The sequence below is a fragment of the Ranitomeya imitator genome, chromosome 4, assembly GCF_032444005.1.
Source record: "Ranitomeya imitator isolate aRanImi1 chromosome 4, aRanImi1.pri, whole genome shotgun sequence".
In the NCBI taxonomy this organism is placed as follows: domain Eukaryota; kingdom Metazoa; phylum Chordata; class Amphibia; order Anura; family Dendrobatidae; genus Ranitomeya; species Ranitomeya imitator.
In genome coordinates this window covers 312,219,345-312,233,443 of record NC_091285.1, presented here as the reverse complement: position 1 = coordinate 312,233,443, position 14,099 = coordinate 312,219,345, and the positions used below count along the sequence as shown (strand labels likewise).

Below are 14,099 nucleotides of genomic sequence, written 5' to 3'. Positions count from 1 at the left end.
AACATACCTAATAAATAACAGCTAATGTAGATTATACAGTAAAGGAGCTGTATGTAGCCCTGCATTAGAAAGAGAAAACTGGAATCTGATCATTGCTGCACTTTTTCTCTTTGCAACAGCTTTGGGAATATGACACCTCATTTTAGCCCTATAAACTGCAGCCACTGCCATTAGAGGCTTATCTACAGCATTCTGTAGATAAACCCCCAACCTAACCTCAAAGATAAGAAAAACAAGTTAAGGTACCTTCACACATAACGATATTGTTAACGATATCGTTGCTTTTTGTGACGTAGCAACGATATCGTTAATGAAATCGTTATGTGTGACAGCGACCAACGATCAGGCCCCTGCTGGGAGATCGTTGGTCGCTGAATAAAGTCCAGAACTTTATTTCGTCGCTGGACTCCTGCTGACATCGCTGGATCGGCGTGTGTGACGCCGATCCAGCGATGTCTTCACTGGTAACCAGGGTAAACATCGGGTAACTAAGCGCAGGGCCGCGCTTAGTAACCCGATGTTTACCCTGGTTACCATCCTAAAAGTAAAAAAAAAACAAACACTACATACTTACCTACCGCTGTCTATCCCCCGGCGCTGTGCTCTGCTCTCCTCCTGTACTGGCTGTGAGCGTCAGTCAGCCGGAAAGCAGAGCGGTGACGTCACCGCTCTGCTTTCCGGCCGCTGTGCTCACAGTCAGTGCAGGAGGAGTGCAGAGCACAGCGCTGGAGGACAGACAGCGGTAGGTAAGTATGTAGTGTTTGTTTTTATTTACTTTTAGGATGGTAACCAGGGTAAACATCGGGTTACTAAGCGCGGCCCTGCACTTAGTTACCCGATGTTTACCCTGGTTACCGGCATCGTTGGTCGCTGGAGAGCGGTCTGTGTGACAGCTCTCCAGCGACCAAACAGCGACGCTGCAGCGATCTGGATCGTTGTCGGTATCGCTGCAGCGTCGCTTAATGTGAAGGGGCCTTTAGATTATACTCACCCAGGGGCGATCCAGTGTGGTCCGTTCTGATGGGCATCGCAGGTCCGGGTCCAGCGCCTCCCATCTTCATACGATGTTGTCATCCTCCTTACTTCTGTCGCGACTCCTGCGCCCTGTCGTGGGCAGCGTAATGTAATACTCTCTGGGGCTCTCTGACCTTTCCTGGTGACTGCGCACTGCAGTACTTTGCTTTGCCCTCAACAGGGCAAATCAGTACGCCTGCGCAGGACCCGCGACAGAAGCCAGAGGACGTCATCGCCAGACCTGGACCTGCAACGCCCATCATACCCGGACCGCCCCTGGGTGAGTATAATCTAATTTGCTTTTCTTATCTTTCAGGTTACATCACGGGCTTATTTACAGCATTACAGAATGTTGTAGATAAGCCCCTGAAGGCGGTGGCCGCAGTTTATAGGGCCAAAATGAGGTGACAGATTCCCTTTAATACTCTAAATGCTCATACAGAGACAAAATCCCATATCAAATGTATGAATATTATAGAATTGCTCTTTACACTCTCCTTTACCATATACTGGTTTGTTATGGAGGGAAGAACAAAAGACAGCTGTGCATGGTATTGTAGCCCAGCTCCACTGCAGCGGATATGGCTGAACTGCAATACCATACACAACCTATGGACAGATGTGGTGCTCTTTTTATTGGAAAGGAGTCATGTTTTAACACAGATAATATTTTCTGTTCTCCTCTGGCATTGATATGTAAGATTGGTAGCTTAGATCTTTATATTAGTTAATACAATGATCTGTTATCCAAATTTTTCTAGACCTTAAAGTGTTCTCAGTGGCGTAACCAGAGTCTGATGGGGCCTGGAGCAAACTTTGGACCCCCAACCTGATATATATATATATATATATATATATATATATATATATATATATATATATATATATATATATATATATATGTATATATATATATTTATTTATACATATCTGTTGGCGTTATTTAAATAAAGTTATAATTATTATGTATACTCTTTAAATGGTTTGTCAAAACATGGTAAATAGGAATGCTTGCTACAGTAAGTGCTTATAAAACACAGGCCACTGTATATCCTGATACACAGTGGGTACGAAAAATATTCAGACACCTTTACATTTTTCACTCTGTTTCATTGCAGCCATTTGGTAAATTCAAAAAAAGTTCATTTTTTTCTCATAAATGTACACTCTGCACCCCATCTTGACTGAAAACCCCCCAGAAATGTAGACATTTTTGCAAACTTATTAAAAAAGAAAAACTGAAATACCACATGGTCACAAGAATTCAGACCCTTTGCTCAGTATTGAGTAGAAGCACCCTTTTGAGCTAGTACAGCCATGAGTCTTCTTGGAAATGATGCAAAAAGTTTCTCACACCTGGATTTGGGGACCCTCTGCCATTCTTCCTTGCAGATCCTCTACAGTTCCGTCAGGTTGTATGGTGAATGTTGGTGGACAGCCATTTTCAGATCTCTCCAGAGATGCTCAATTGGGTTTAAGTCAGGGCTCTGGCTGGGAAAGTCAAGAATGGTCACAGAGTTCTTCTGAAGCCACTCTTTTGCTATTTTAGCTGTGTGCTCAGGGTCATTGTCTTGTTGGAATGTGAACCTTCTGAGAGTCTGAGGTCCAGAGCACTCTAGAAGAGGTTTTCATCCAGGATATATCTGTACTTGGCTACATTCATGTTTCTTTCAATGGCAACCAGTCATCCTGTCTCTGCAGATGAAAAACACCCCCATAGCATGATGCTGCCACCACGTTTCACTGTTGGGATTGTATTGGGCAGGTGATGAGCAGTGCCTGGTTTTCTCAATTATAGAATTATCACCAAAAAGGTCTATCTTTATCTCATCAGACCAGAGAATCTTATTTCTCATAGTCTGGGAGTCCTTCATGTGTTTTTTAGCAAACTTTATGAAGACTTTCATATGTTTTGCACTGAGGAGAGGCTTTTGTCGGGCCACTCTTCCATAAAGGCCTGAGTGGTGGAGGTCTGCAGTGATAGTTGACTTTGTGGAATGTTCTCCCATATCCTTAATGCATCTGTGGCACCCCTAGGGGTATTTGCCACAAAAATAGTTACTGACACTAAACACAAATATTAAGATAGCAAAACTGCACTACCACCTCCGGCCAGAAGCGGGAGCTCCAGAGACTCCCCTTAATCCATTCTGGTCTGAGAGAAGAAATGGCAGTTGGGCTAAGGAGCTGAAAGTGAGAGGTCATACAGCTGAATTTCTAACAGCCCTATGACGGTTTCCAGGCCCAAATCACCGGCCTGAGGAGAAGAGGGACAGAGAAAAGAGACATTGTGAGAACCGGGTAGCATTAATCACTACCCAGAACAGGCGCAAAGACGGATACCGGATCCGTGGCTGTATTCATTATATATAATACAGCAACCGGAAAAACGTGAGGTGATATCAGCTTCACTAGGGCCGGACGCAGCAACAGACACAGAGTTCAGCGGTACTCCCGGAGGGGGTAAGCCGATAAAAGGACTCGGGTTGCCCGTCGAACCAGGACCCGGAGGGGACAGATTGGGCCGGCAGCCAGTTCACATACAGCAGCAGGGCCACACAGAAATTGCGCACAATAAGAGGCGAAGACCCCGGCAGGGTCAAAGTAACTCAGAGTTCCCATACAGACTCTGGTGACAGGACTGGTTGTAAATCCTTTTATGTTAAAGTAAACTGGTTAAACGTTTCAGTGCCTCAGTCTTTCATTTGGACAATAGCCATCTATCCAGGATCGGGATCGTCACCGCTGGGAGAACCTGCTGCTGATCAAGTAAGTGCCTGTCCCCTCACGATACCCCTTACACTGTGCATTGCCTGAGGCCACAGCACCGGGTCAAGCCACCTGTGACATCCCCCTCAAGAGACAGACCCCATTGGTCCGGTGCTGGGTATCCCGGTCTCCTGGGCGTCACACATCTCTGGAGCTCAGCCACAGTGATCTTGGGGTTCTCCTTTACCTCTCTCACCAAGGCTCATCTCCCACGAATGCTCAGTTTGGCTGGACAGCCAGGTCTAGGAAGACTTCTGGTGGTCCTATACTTCTTCCATTTAAGGACTATGGAGGCCACTGTGCTCTTAAGAACCTTGAGAACTGCAGAAATTCTTTTGTAACCATGACCAGATCTGTGCCTTGCCACAATTCTGTCTCTGAGCTCCTTGGCCAGTTCCGTTGACCTCATGATTCTCATTTGGTCTGACATGCACTGTGAGCTGTGAGGTCTTAGGGTTCCATCACACTAAGCGACGCTGCAGCGATACCGACAACGATGTCGATCTCTGCAGCGTCGCTGTTTGGACGCTGGAGAGCTGTCACACAGACAGCTCTCCAGCGACCAACGATCCCGAGGTCCCCGGTAACCAGGGTAAACATCGGGTTACTTAGCGCAGGGCCGCGCTTAGTAACCCGATGTTTACCATGGTTACCAGCGTAAACGTTAAAAAAACAAACACTACATACTTACCTTCAGCTGTCTGTCCTCCGGTGCTCTGCTTTCCTCTGCACTGTCAGCGCCGGTCATCCGGAAAGCCGAGCGGTGACGTCACCGTTCTGCTTTCCGGCTGGCCGGTGCTGACACAGGATGCAGGAGGAGTGCAGAGAAGCACAGCGCCGGGGACAGACAGCTGAAGGTTAAGTATGTAGTGTTTGTTTTTTAAATGTTTACGCTGGTAACCAGGGTAAACATCGGGTTACTAAGCGCGGCCCTGCGCTTAGTAACCCGATGTTTACCCTGGTTACCAGTGAAGACATCGCTGGATCAGCGTCACACACGCCGATTCAGCGATGTCAGCGGGAGATCCAGCGACGAAATAAAGTGCTGGACTTTCCTCAGCGACCAACGATCTCCCAGCTGGGGCCTGATCGTTGGTCGCTGTCACACATAACGATTTCCTTAACGATATCGTTGCTACGTCACAAAAAGCAACGATATCGTTAACGATATCGTTATGTGTGACGGTACCTTTATATAGACAGGTGTGTGCCTTTCCAATTCAAGTCATATCAGTTTAATTAAACACAGCTGGACTCCAAGGAAGGAGTAGAATGATCTCAAGGAGGATCACAAGGAAATGGACAGCATGTGACTTAAATATAAGTGTCTGAGCAAAGGGTCTGAATACTTATGACCATGGATATTTCAGTTTTTCTTTTTTATTAAATTTGCAAAAAATTCTACATTTCTGTTTATTTTTCAGTCAAGATGGGGTGCAGAGTGTACTGTACATTAATGAGAAAAAAAATGAACTTTTTTGAATTTACCAAATGGCTGCAATGAAACAAAGAGTGAAAAATGTAAAGGGGTCTGAATATTTTTCTTACCCACTGTATATCAGGATATACAGTGGTTTTTGTTTTATAAGTGTGGTGAAATATGTGTATATATATACAGTATAGACCAAAAGTTTGGACACACCTTTTCATTTAAAGATTTTTCTGTATTTTCATGACTATGAAAATTGTACATTCACACTGAAGGCATCAAAACTCTGAATTAACACCCGTGGAATTATATACTTAACAAAAAAAGTGTGAAACAACTGAAATTATGTCTTATATTCTAGGTTCTTCAAGGTAGCCACGTTTGCTTTGATGATTGCTTTGCACACTCTTGGCATTCTCTTCATGAGCTTCAAGAGGTAGTCACCAGGAATGGTCTTCAAACAATTTTGAAAGAGTGGGAGTTCCCAGAGATGCTTCGAAATTGTTGGCCCTTTTGCCTTCACTCTGCGGTCCAGCTCACCCCAAACCATCTCGGTTGGGTTCAGGTCTGGTGACTGTGGAGGCCAGGTCATCTGGCGTAGCACCACATCACTCTCCTTCTTAGTCAAATAGCTCTTACACAGCCTGGAGGTGTGTTTGGGGTCAATATCCTGTTGAAAAATAAATGATGGTCCAACTAATCACAAACTGGATGGAATAGCATGCCGCTGCAAGATGCTGTGGTAGCCATGCTGGTTGAGTATGCCTTCAATTTTGAATAAATCTCCAACAGTGTCACCAACAAAGCACCCCCACACCATCACACCTCCTCCTCCATGCTTCACGGTGGGAACCAGGCATGTAGAGTCCATCCGTTCACCTTTTCTGCGTCGCACAAAGACACGGTAGTTGGAACCAAAGATTACATTTAAAATTGCATGATGCAAAGACAGCTATACATTGACCCACAATAGGGTCATGCCCTTGCCACACCCCAAATATATAACAACAGATTTTATATCAACAAATTCCACAATACCAATAATCACCCAAAAGGTATATGTAAATTATGTGCAATCCTCCTATCAATATGTTGCAACTCAGAAATATATGCAAGGCACTGCCCTGTGGGCAAAAGAAACAGGTAAATGCTCAAAAAATAGCCTGAGCCTAATACTCATAGAATCCACATAGTGCACTATCTAAGAAGGCATAATCTGCTATTACAGCATATAAATTGACCAAACAATGCTTAAAGGGACTCTGTCACCTGAATTTGGCGGGACTGGTTTTGGGTCATATGGGTGGAGTTTTCGGGTGTTCGATTCACCCTTTCCTTACCCGCTGGCTGCATGCTGGCTGCAATATTGGATTGAAGTTCATTCTCTGTTCTCCATAGTACACGCCTGCGCAAAGCAATCTTGCCGTGTGCAGGCGTGTACTATAGAGGACAGAGAATGAACTTCAATCCAATATTGCAGCCAGCATGCAGCCAGCGGGTAAGGAAAGGGTGAATCAAACACCCGAAAACTCCGCCCATATGACCCAAAACCAGTCCCGCCAAATTCAGGTGACAGGTTCCCTTTAAAAGACAGTGTCAACCTTTTGCCAAACTGGAGAGATAATCCCCTTAAATGAGGAGGCAAAGGAGACCTATACAACCTGAGCCTGTGGATGAAGTTCCCCAAGAAAAGTGCCTGAATGTAGCATCGACACAACAAAAGGTAGGAGGAATGGGTAAGGCAAGGGCACTGAGATGCCCGATTGTGACGGATGGCCATCCGTTTCATCCGTCGTGCACTGGATCCGTCGGAAAATCGCTGTCTGTCAGGTGGGGACAACGCACAGAGGAACGTCGGAAAACGTCGGAACGTCGGAAAATCGCTCAGCCATGGATCCTTCGCTGCCCGTCATTGGCTATAATGGAAGCCTATGGACGCAGGATCCGTCGCTGACTGTCAAACACAGGAATCCAGCGACGGGTTCCGTCTTTTGAAACTGAGCATGCGTGGAAGAATTTCCCTGACGGGAAATTATCTCTCGCTTGCTCTCTCTCTCTTTTTACTATTGATGCTGCCTATGCAGCATCAATAGTAACAAGATATAATGTTAAAAATAATTAAAAAAATAAAAAATCACAATATTCTTACCTTCCGGCGTCCCGCGCAGCGTTACCGATGCTCCCGGCAGCTGCCGTTCCCAGTAATTCATTGCGAAATGTCCCGATGATGTTGCGGTCTCTCGAGACCGCTACGTCATCAGAGGTCATTGCACACAAGGCATTACTGGGAACGCCAGCTGCTGGGACGCTGCGTGGGACGCCGGAAGGTAAGAACATTGTGATTTTTTATTTTTTTAATTATTTTTAACATGGGTTGTGTTATGTATGCATTTTTGCAGCGGAAAACCGCTGCGAAGACGCATACACAACAGGTGCACATAGCCTCGACGGGTCCGTCATAAAAACGGGCCCAGTGCACACGTTTTTTACAATCTGCACAGGATCCGTCATTTCAACATTTTGACGGATCCTGTGCAGATTGTAAAAATGGAAGTGTGAAAGAAGCCTAAGAAAGATGGCGTCAACAGTCTGATTTGCATATGATACCTCTCAAACTCAAGGAGAATTACTGGAACCTCAGATTTTCACTATTTACCAGTAATCTTCTCACCTCTAAGATTCAACCACTGTTATTCAGTATACGGTATACATTGCAACATTTCGCATGTGTGATAACCACATTTTATTGTGATAAGGCTTGAATCCTGGTCTTGCTAGTGAAGGGGCGCCAGGGGTAGAGGGAATTCATTAATTAAGGAATCATCTATTTTATCTTGTTATGAATTCCTGTGGCAAATCTAGAACTTTCCATTTAAAGTCTAAACTGGAATGGAATCTAGCACAAATATTATGCTATTAGATTATTAAATTAATATTTCATCCAAAACCACCCTTATATTACATATTATAAAGTTATTAGTTCCCAGTATCATAAGTTTAATTCTTCGAAATAATATACCAAAGCAATATTGGGGTTGCCATTACTATTCTTCCGTTAGTAATGGATTGATTAAACTTAATAAATGTAGGAATGTACACTTCCCGCCCCAGCACCGCTGAAGTCTGTTACTAGCAGCAGTGGTCAGGTGATTAAGACACTGCGCCATCAGAAAAAAATTAAAAGGTTTAGTCTACAGCGGTGCAGGAGCACCCAAGATAAAAACATAATAAGCAAATACTCTGCAGTCAATAAATAAACAGCAATAGTGCCTGAAAATAATATATGGTGGTTAGTTAACATAATTTTGATTAAAAAAAATGTAAAAGTCATCCCACCACGTCACGGTGACCCTATTTAGGATGGTCCTAACCTCTAATACTAAAACCTTACCATTTGTCAAGTGACATGAGTGTGGATAAGGACTGAGAAGGACTGAAACCCGGGTAGTGGACAAGCAGTGATGGGGAACTACAGGAATGTAATGTCCAGCCCAAGGAAAAAGCAGGCCACTCCTTTATCTGCACTGGGTGCAACCAGACTGAAACAGAAAACCTAATGGGATGAACTGGAATATAAATTGGTGTGCATGCAGCGTGTAAGTGCATGTGCACACTGGCCACTAAACAGGCAGAAACCCAAGATAAAAACAGAGCAAGCAAATTCCCCTGCAGTAAATCAGGGATCTCCTGTTTTAAATATCTTTGGAACCACTTTTTCTCACAGAGCACTTGTCTTCTCTGAACTGTTGATGCCCATTAAGACCTGCTTTGTGAGGTGACATTGTGAAAGAAGCCGGTGTGTGACTTTGAGGCCGGAGTCACACGAGCATTGATTATATCATGAGAGAGAATCAGATTGATTATGGTAATGACCAAGTGCGGACTGGGGCTGAAATTCAGTCCTGGCATTTGAAATCACACAGGCCCATGTTGTCCCCGTTCTCAAGCACCAGATGGGATTTATTACTAATATTACCCTGGATGGAGGAAAGGAAGATTTACTACAAGACCAATATTTCTAATGATACCCGTGGTCTGCTGGGGTAAGTGACTGAGTCAGCCACTTTGTGCCCTGTTACAACTCTTAACAGTATGGGTATCTTGAGAACATGGATTCTGTTAACAAACGTAGCAGACAAGGCGGCCCATGACCAGACAGGCCCTTCTGGCATTTACCAGATGGCCAGTCCAGCCCCGGTAATGACAGTCCAATCAAACTCTGATCCAAGTTTGATCAAAGTGTCACTCCTTGTGATCCAGTTCTATCGCATGAGAGAATCACAGCGCAGGTGTGGAGAAGACGGAGAACTTAATTTCTCTATCTTCTCCATTGTCTGAGCCCTCGAGAATCAGATGACATCTTTTGTGGTTTTACATGAGGCAATGAGCTTTGTGACCACAACAGTTTCAAAAAGATAACAAATTGACTGAAACAGAGGAAGACAATTGGTATTTGCAATATTGGGCTGATTTTTAGGTTAAACTTGATGGCCCTTCATCTTTTTTCAGTATTAATGAGTATGAAGCTATGAAATGTTTGCGAATTTTGCTGACCGTCACTGCAGTCTGATGGTAATCTTTGCATCAGTTTCTCCAGCTTGGCACATTCTCTGTTTCACCTGCAGTACAGCACAGGGTTTGACACCTCTTCTGTCTTGGTCACTTCTCCTGGCAGCAATGTCCTGCACTTTGGCAGCATTCCTCACTGCCTGCCACCAGTCTCCTTGCTGCCTCTGGCATGATACTCAAGCCTCTGGCAGATTATTCATCACTTACCTAGAGGACACACGTTTCAGTATTTGGAAGAATGCTCGCGCCTCTGCTGTGACTACTCTCACTTCTGTAATGGTGGGCTGGTCTTTTTCACCAGGAACAAATTGCAATGCTTGTAACATAGGCTGGATGCTCCTTGTGCCCTCATTAAGCCCTGGGGTGGCTTACATAGGGCAAGTATTGGCATAGAATAAAATTTTAAGTATTTTAGAGTAGGTTGCGACAGTGTCAGAATTAACCAAAAGCAAACAATAAAGCAGGGCTGTGGAGTTGGGAGTCGTGGAGTCGGAGCCCATTTTGGTGGAGTTGGAGTCATGGAAATTGAGGAGTCAGAGGTTTGGCTTACCGACTCCACAGCCCTGCAATAAAGGATAAATGAGTCAGGGGTTTATTTGGCTTTAGTTGCTAATTTTGTATTAGGGGTTTAATCTCCAGAGAGAAATCATAATCTTTCAGGGAATATGACAATATCAGCACTATAAATGACAGATGATAGTTGGGGGCCTGGTACAGGGTATTCACTGCTCAGAGACCCAGGAGCTGTAAACCTGCTCAGTTACAAACATTATTACTAAAAAATGAAATATTGATATTGGAAATATGTTTGCATTGACAAATAGATATATTTGATTGGGAGAATCTATAATATGCCTCTTATTTTAACTAAGTAAGATAATCACATCTACACATGTATCGGGTATTTATGCCATGTCAGGTGTAACTAATGCAAGCTGTCGTTTGTTCCCAGCGCAAAAGTACAAAATCATGAGCCCAAGGGGCAGTGGTCCCATAGGGTTGAGCCCTCTTTTCCCTCCCATTTGAAAGGAACAACATCATATCACTTTCGTCACCTCAGGCACCAAAAATGCTGGAAAGCCCCTCCGAACCTGATTGTAGACCTCAGTGGACAGGTATATAAATGTGTGTGTGTGTATATATATATATATATATATATATATATATATACCGTATATGAACCAGAGAGGCTGGATAATTCTGTTCTGGTCCACTACTTTGTCAGTCACAGGCTCGGTGATCATTATTGCTGCAGCACAATATGTCATATCATAGGATGAGACACCACCATGCCAGGGAACAAGCAACAAAGCGGTGGTGGCGCTGTCAGAAGAAAGTAGACGTCAAGATATCAAGTTTATCAGTTTAAAAACTCTTTTCACCAGAAACGAGGAATGTTTGTTATGTGGTAATGGCAGGGAACATTCCACCTTCTAAAACGGCCAGAATTTGGAAACAACAACATGAATATATCCAGCATCCACTCCACCCTGTAACAAATACAACTGTAGAAAGATTCATCAACAAGTACTGAACAATTACCTAATATGTGTCAATAATGCTACAAATTATAGAAAAATAAATAATCTGAGAAAAAAAATTAAAGGTCCTTCTCTTAGTTCCCGATGAATAACAGACAGCAGACTTGTGTGAGGAGGCAGGGAGAAGCATTACCTCATACACATGACCCGTCTCCTGCTGCGGAGACTGACACCTGGGGAGCGCCATGACCTATCACTCCGGACACCTATACGAGCAGCAGAGAAAGGGGTCTATTCCAGCTATAGCTAATACAGCCAGTCACTGACAAGTGTAATTAGGAGATTCTGGAAAAACATATGAGATAACACTCAGCCTGTGCCTCACACTATATTCTATCTATCTATCTATCTATATCTATTTATCTATCTATTTCATATCTTAGGCAGTTAACTGGTTCATGCAGCTTTACATGAACACCTGAGCCTTACACTATGGCCGGTCCGAACAACGAAAGCAATTGTTACCATCCACCTCTCGTGTCTCCCCTTTTTCCTCATAGTTTGTAAGCTTGCGAGCAGGGCCCTCATTCCTCCTGGTATCTGTTTTTATCTGTGTTTATTGTTATGCTTAATGTCTATTGTCTGTACTAGTCCCCTCTAAAATGTAAAGTGCTGCCGAATATGTTGGCGCTATATAAATAAAATTATTATTATTATATCTAGCCCTTATCTATCTATCTATCTATCTATCTATCTATCTATCTATCTATCTATCTATTTGTCTCATATCTATCTCTTTCATAAGTACACATTATCTATCTTATCTATTTACCTCTTGTTTAACTATCTATTTATCTATCTCTTATCTGTCTCTATACCTATCTATGTAACTATTATATATCTATTTTCTATGTGTTTTATCTATCTTTCTATAATTATCCACCTCTCTATATCTATCCATCTATCAATAAATATCTATGTCTATCCCATATCTATCTATCTATCTATCTATCTATCTATCTATCTATCTATCTATCTATCTATCTATCTAATATCTATGAATCACATATTTATCTATAATCTATCTATTCATCCTTCCATCTTCTCTCTCTCTGTCTATAATAAGATGTTGTCCCCCACACACCTGCACATTGCACCATGCTGTCCCCACACACCTGCACCCATGTTGTCCCCTTACACACCTGCACACCATCTTGTCCCCACACACCATGTTGCCCCCCACACACCTGCACATTGCACCATGTTGTTCCCACACACCTCCACACCATGTTGTCCCCTTACACACCGGCACACTATGTTGTCCCCACACACCTGCACACTATGTTGTCCCCTTACACACCTGCGCACCATGTTGTCCCCACACACCTGCACACCATGTTGTCCCCTTACACACCTGCACACTATGTTGTCCCCACGCACCTGCACACTATGTTGTCCCCTTACACACCTACACACCATGTTGTCCCCACACACTTGCACACCATGTTGTCCCCACACACCTGCACCATGTTGCCCCCCCACACACCTGCACACTATGTTGTCCCCTTACACACCTGCCCCAGCCTCCTGCCACCCCAATGTGTCCTCTCCCTGTAAGTAGACATTGCAGGCCCTACAGCCCCTTCCCCGTATGTAAATGGTTGTGTAGTACTATAACCCCCAGCACACCAGCCCTCCAGGCTCCGCAGCCACAGTCCCAGCACCCTGGCACCAGACCCACACCGTCACCCTCCAATATCAGGAAATCTCTGCAATTACTTGAGTACTAGGAATCATTCTCGCCGGAATCTTACAGATTAACTCTATGTTGCCCGGCTGTCACCTCCTCCGTTCCCCATCATCAGTACAGGACACTGATATCAATAGGAGAAAGTTTCACCTAAAAACTTCCAGGCTGCAATAATGGCTCTGACACCGCACGTGTAACGTGGCCGCCACACATTGTGCCCCCAGAGGAGGGTCAGCCTGCCCGGTGTGTGCCAGTCACGGGCAGCATATACTGCCTCCCCGGAGAAGCGGCACGGCGGCATATCCCTCGGTAAAGCAGCCAGATAACGGTGCAGTCAGTGACTTACCTGGTGCCAGCTGTCCAGAGAAGAGGTGCAGGGTGGCGGCGGTCAGGGCACAGGCTCCCTCACAGGCGTCCACATGTGTAAGGTGCTGAGCTCACGCGTCCGTCCCGGGGATACAGCCCTCCGCAGAGTGTGCTGCTCCTGTCCTGTGAGTCAGAGTGAGTGTGCAGTGCCGGATCCGGCCAGGAGGGGGAGGGGGCTGCACATGAGCCAGGGATGGCGGACCCTCTGCTCTGCGCTGCCAGGGGGGCACAGGGGAGAGGGGAGTCCTGTGTGTGGAGGTGTGATCACCTCATAGAAGAGCATTGCCCTACATCAGAGAAATGCCCAGCATTGCATGTGAAGTGCAGGAAATCCCTACAATCTGGGGTAAAGGTGGTCTCAGAGGCGACCATGTACAGGGATCACACACAGCTCATGATCACCTAATCATTTTATAGGCATATAAAAATAACTACTATTAAACAATACAACCAAAGGCTTCTGAATTCATAGCAAGTCTTTATTCTGTCTTTTTAACATAAAGTTAATGGTTTAACAGGCTACAGGTTCATCCGGATGACTTCATTCTGTTAATGACTAACTATCGGTGTCACAGAGGTTGAGGAGCCCATGCACATAATGCCACAGGTGGGCCAACCTGCCCTTGTTGGATCTCGTGCCCACTCTCTCTTGAAGGAAGATGCCAGTGGGTAGAAGGATCCGACATGAGGAAAATCCTGGGAGTTGTTCCTAAGAAAAAAA

At 44.6% G+C, this 14,099-nt stretch overlaps 1 protein-coding gene across 1 annotated transcript in view; it reads right to left on the bottom strand.

The window, feature by feature from the left end:
• The window catches only part of MET (MET proto-oncogene, receptor tyrosine kinase), a 200,333-nt gene extending 186,812 nt beyond the window's left edge, over positions 1 to 13,521 (bottom strand). The window contains exon 1 of the mRNA XM_069764843.1: positions 13,359 to 13,521. The gene's annotated coding sequence lies outside the window, so the exon portion shown is untranslated. The remainder of the gene's footprint in view (positions 1 to 13,358) is intronic.
• Between the last annotated feature and the right edge of the window lie 578 nt (positions 13,522 to 14,099).